The sequence below is a fragment of the Hevea brasiliensis genome, chromosome 7 (assembly GCF_030052815.1).
Source record: "Hevea brasiliensis isolate MT/VB/25A 57/8 chromosome 7, ASM3005281v1, whole genome shotgun sequence".
Classification (NCBI taxonomy): Eukaryota; Viridiplantae; Streptophyta; class Magnoliopsida; order Malpighiales; family Euphorbiaceae; genus Hevea; species Hevea brasiliensis.
In genome coordinates this window covers 78,889,210-78,895,020 of record NC_079499.1, presented here as the reverse complement: position 1 = coordinate 78,895,020, position 5,811 = coordinate 78,889,210, and the positions used below count along the sequence as shown (strand labels likewise).

At 34.6% G+C, this 5,811-nt stretch overlaps 1 non-coding gene across 1 annotated transcript; it reads left to right on the top strand.

Annotated features, from left to right (window-relative positions):
* The first annotated feature begins 3,378 nt into the window (after positions 1-3,378).
* Positions 3,379-3,485, top strand: LOC131181829 (small nucleolar RNA R71). Its single transcript, XR_009150305.1, has one exon. It is a non-coding gene; the product is annotated as a small nucleolar RNA R71 (small nucleolar RNA).
* Positions 3,486-5,811: the final 2,326 nt, after the last annotated feature.

Sequence of the window (5,811 nt, the reverse complement as noted above, 5' to 3'; positions counted from 1 at the left end):
TCTCATCAATTCAAAAAGAATGGCCAACATTCTCATGAATTAAAATTGCTAGAAATCGTTTCTAGTGTCCTGTGTACATCTATAGTCTGTCTAAAGGCAAAACCTGAATTTCTAATTAATTGGAAAGGCTTGAGAAGTTGTTCAAGAGGCTGCCATTGGTGATCTTGGTGTGGACAAGCTAGAGGGACAACATCTGATGTCCTAGGCACATCCCAAAGGTGCCATACACAACTGCCATGCATCAAAAGGTTAGTGCACTTGTTCTTGATCTAATCTAGGGTTCTAATGAATTAATCTATTAATTCTAAAATCTTAAATGGAAAATGTAGATCCAAAAATATATTATAAGTTTTTTAATATGTTGTTTATCATTGAAATCAAATAGATAAATAATGAATCTTGTATGATACATGAGACCCTAGAAGAAAATTTTGTATTCAATGATCTAAACTTATCTTTTTCATGCTTCCGCTCCTTTTACCATTACCCTAAGTAAATAGGGATAAAATCCTATGTTCATTTAATTATTCTTGATGTTTCAAGTTCTTGGCCAGGACAGATAAATTTAGTCAGAAAAGAGTTTCTAACAGCATGACTAAGAAAAGAGAGTACTTCCCTCATAGTTGTGTAGTAGGGTAAGTTCACAATTAAATAAATTTTAGACTTATCCACCTCAATACCCCTATTATAGACAACATGACCCAAAAACAATCCCCTGTTCCACCATAAAATGACACTTCTCATAATTCAAAATAAGATTTTTCTCAATGCATCTCTCAAGAACAGAAGTCAAATGATGTAAACATGCATTAAATGAATTACCATACATAGTAAAATTATCCATGAACACCTCAATGCAATTATCAATGTAATCTAAAAATATGCTCATCATGTATCTCTGAAACATGGCAGGTGTATTACAAAGCCCGAAGGGCATCCTTTTAAAAGTAAAAGTTTTAAAAGGGCAAGTGAAGGTAGTCTTCTCTTGATCCTTTGGTGCAATCACAGTTTAATTATATCCAGAAAAGCCATTAAGAAAGCAGAAATAAGACTTACCTGCTAACCGCTCAAGCATCTGATCAATGAATGGTAGTGGGAAGTGGTCCTTCCTTGATGTTTAATTCAGCTTGTGGTAGTCTATGCACATTCGCCATCCACTCTGAATCCTTTTTGGAACAAGCTCATTATCTTGATTTGCTACCACAGTGACTTCTGATTTTTTTGGCACTACTTGGACTAGGCTTACCCATTTGCTATATAAAATTGGGTAAATAACTCCTGCATCCAATAGCTTCAAAATCTTCTTCTTCACAACCTCCATCATCTATGGGTTCAACCTCCTTTGAGCTTCTCTACTTGGTTTAGCATCATCTTGTAGTAAAATCCTATGTATGCACACTGATGGACTTATACCTTTGATGTCAGCTATTATCCATCCAATTGCTTCCTTATATACCCTCAAAACCCTAGTCAATCTTTCTTCTTGAATCTTTATCAAATTGCCTGAGATGATAACTGGAAGTGTCTCATTGTCTCCCAAGTAAACATATTTCAAATGCTCAAGTAAAGGCTTGAGATCAAGAACTGGTGCTTGCACAACAGAAGGTAATAATTTTGTATGAGATATAGGTAGGTCAATCTTTGATAGTCGATACCTTTTTGGAATAAGAGGTAATGACTGTAATGCCATTACTGCATCTTGAATCTCTACACTTAATGGCTGATTGTTACTGATTTCTTAAATTCATTGACTAATCACCATTTCTAACTCATCCTCCATGCTTAACTCAAAAACATCCTGCATAAATGTATCAATAACATCAATAGAAAAAACAAAATGATCATTAGCAAGATACTTCATGGCATCAAAGATGTTAAATTTGACAATCTCTCCATCAAACTCTATAGTTAAGGTGCCATCATCCACATCAATTTTTGTCTTGGCAGTTTTTAGGAAAGGTTTTCCAAACAAAATCAAAGCTGACTTTGATGTGGGCGCACTATCCTCCATATCTAGAATGTAAAAATCTGCAGGAAAAATCAATTTTCCAACTTGCATCAATACATCCTCAATTACTTCCAATGGGTATGCATTAGAACAATGAGCTAACTGAATAATGCATTGGTTTCTTTCAAAGGACCCAAATTCAAAGTCTGAAAAGCTGAATATAACATGACATTAATAGATGCTCCTAAATCTGCCATTGCAGGTTCAAATTTAGAATCACCTATTCTGCAGGGAATAGAAAATGAACCTGGATCCTTACACTTAGAGGGTAATTTCCACTGAATTAATGCTTACACATTTTCCCCCACATTGATATTATCATTAGTCCTCAACTTGTGCTTTGTAGTGCATAATTCCTTAAGGAATTTAACATACCTAGGAACTTGTTTGATCGCATTAAGTAAAGGTATATTAACCTCTACCTTTCAGAAAGTCTCCAAAATTTCTTTCTCTTGTTTTTCTTTCTTAGTCTTGGCTAACCTGCAGGGGAATGGAGGAAGAACAGAATTATTAACCTTATTCAGTTTAGGGTATTTGCCTCAATTTCAGAAACTTCAGACTCTTTTGAACCTTGCTTCTTCTTTTTTATAAACTCACGTGGAGTCTGGTTATTAACTTCTTTCCTACTCCACAACACTGTAGCACTCGTATTTTCTCTGGGATTTATGACTGTTTGTGATGGAAGCTTTCCAGAACCTTGAGCGTCAAGCTTACTCACAGATGAAGCTAACTGACCAATCTGCCTCTCTATGTTTTGAATGTTATTTCTGGTCTCCTGTTAAAACTGTTGTGTATTGTTAGCAAAAGCCTTAACAATTTCATCAAGTGACATACCTTGATTTGAGGGAGGTGGAGGTGGTTGATTCACTTATGGTCTCTGCTGTTGGTATCGGTTTTGTACTGGTTGATTCCCATAACTCAAATTGGGATAATCTCGCCATCTTGGATTATAAGTGTTAGAAAATGGATCATACCTGCATTGTTACTGTCCATAATTTTCAACTGCATTAGCATGTTGCATTGATTCATGCTCTTGTAATGTAAGACACATGTTTGTAGCATGACTCGAACCTGAACAAATTCCACATACCTTAACTGTTTGCATGTTCCCTACAGCCAATTGCCTCACCAAAGAAGTTAACTCTGAAATATGTTTTTCAAGGTTAGATGTACTTACCTCATTAAGCTTCTTAGGTGTGTGATCTATTCTCATGCCAAACTACAGAGAGTTTGCTGCCACGTTAGCAATCAGCCTCCTTGCTTCATCTAGTGTCTTATCAGCCAAAGCTCCTCCACTAGCAGTATCTATCATACTACGGTCCATTGGTAGAAGTCTCTCATAGAAATACTGAATCAAAAGTTGCTCACTTATTTGATGATCGGGACAACATACACACAGCTTCTTAAATCGCTCCCAAAACTCATACAAACTCTCTCCACTATACTGCCAGATGCCACAAATTTCTTTTTTTATGTTGGCAGCACGGGAAGTAGGAAAATACTTCTCCAAAAATATCTGCTTCATTTCTGAAGGAAAATACTACCAATCCTTAGCTTTGCCTTCTAGTGAGAAAGGGAAAGCTCGAATCTTAATTTGGTCCTCTGAAACTCCTTGAGGTTTTATGCTGGAGCACACAACATGAAATTTCTTTAAATGCTTATGTGGATCCTCACCTAAAAGACTATGAAACTTAGGCAACAAATGGATTATTCCAGATTTTAACTCAAAAGCAACATTTAAAGCAGGGTAGTGAATACAAGGTTGTTGGTTTAGATAAGGAGCAGCTAACTCTTTCAAAGTTCTAGCAGCCATGGTTTCATTTTCGGATTTGGAATCCGAATCTGAATCTAAACTTAATTCCCTTAGAGATTGGACTCCTTTTGATGTACTCAGAATCTGCCTAGCTTGCTTAGCCAATTTTCTTATCTATTTAGCTATTTTTTCTATTTCTGGATCAAAGAGCAACTCACTAGATTGAGAAGTTCTTGTCATAAACAAAAAAAAATTAAAGTGAAAATAAAAAAATGCCTCAAAACCCTAGAAAATGATTGAATTTCCTCTCAAGAGGGTGGGGCATTTTGGTCTTTATCAAAACGTCGTTTCCTTTAAAATAGGTGTAGAGCACCCTCCTAATTCAATAAAAAAATCTGTCGATGAATAGTAACACCATAATTTTCATCGAAAACCTAAAAACAGCAACACTTCGCAAACAGAATTAATAAAAGAATATCCTAACACTAAAAACATGAAATCCAATAAAATTTAGTCCCCGGCAGTGGTGGCCAAAATTCTTAATGTTTGCCAAATTGACCAAAAATTAACTGAAATTACCAGTAATAAAATATTTTTTGAATGATTGCAATAAATGTAATCTAGGTTGAACCCTAGAGACTGAGTTACTAAATTTCATGCACTTGTGTAACAGAAAAAAAACAAAGGTTGGAGGGGGGGGGGGGAGTTGTAACACTAAAGAAAAAAGCAAGTTCAGAAATTAAAGAACTAAATTTAGATATGAAATTCTCAATTTAAACAAACTTCAGTCTAAGATAATTTACATTCCAATGCATAACTCGATCATAAACAAAAGAAATACAATTATCTCTTATTGAATACTTAATGTAGATTTACCAAATAACGAGGTAAAACCCCTAACTTCCCTATACTCATTAATTCGAGCTTAGCACTCTTGTTGACCCTAATTATTAACTAAATTGGTATTAAGCAATCCTCATCAAATTAATAACTACTTTAAGAACAGGAAGTAGTTAATTCACCATACTATTTCCTTAGGTTATTATCGAAAACTTGGATCATAATCAATAAAACCTAATTGCTACTCACATTCAATCTTACACAATAATTATGGATTATGAAGACGAACTAGCAATTAATCGCATCAAACAATTAACTAATAGGCCTTTTTAGCAAATCATTCAATAGATCAAAAACAATGAAATCAAGAAACAATAGATATTCAAAAAGGCATAAATTAAATTAAGAACCTGGTCTCACAAATCATGCATAAGAACTAGAATCCCTTGAACTAAATTTAGAAATCTAAAAATATGGATGTGAATGGAAAACGAAGGTGTTGTGAAGGTCTCCAAGCTATTTCTGAAGGAACGTAAGCGTGAAAAACACAAGTTTATACCATTGAATTCAAAAATTTTCACCTAGGGTCACATGCATCATGCAAGATTTAATTTTATCTATTTGATTTCAATGATAAACAACATATTAAAACTCTTTTAATATATTTTTGGATCTGTATTTGCCATTTAAGATTTTAAAATTAATCAGATTAATTTTAGAATCCTAGATTAAATCAAGAACGATTACACTAACCTCTTGATGCACTGCAGTGTGTCTGCGCCTTTGAGATTTGTCTTCAGGACACCAGATGTTGTCCCTCTAGCTTGACCACACCAAGAACACCTATGGCAGCCCTTGAACAACTTCTAAAGCTTTTTCTATTAATTAGAAATTCAAGTTCTGCCTTTTAAGAGATTAGAGATGTAAACAGGACACTAGAAACAATTTCTAGTGTTCTTAATTCAAGAGATTGATGGCTAATCTCTTTGAATTGATGAGAGATGAAGAAGAATAGATGAAAAGCCTCAAAGTGGCGTGAAAAAGGAGAGGAGTGGCTGCTGGTTACTTTTCTTTTCATAACAACACTTAAATAGCTAGGTTAACACATTAAACCCTTACCACATGTCACCCTTTGATTAGCTCTAGGTTTAAGTGACCCAATCACATTGTGCCAAGTGTTAAACCTATATTTAATCTTGATTTTAATCAT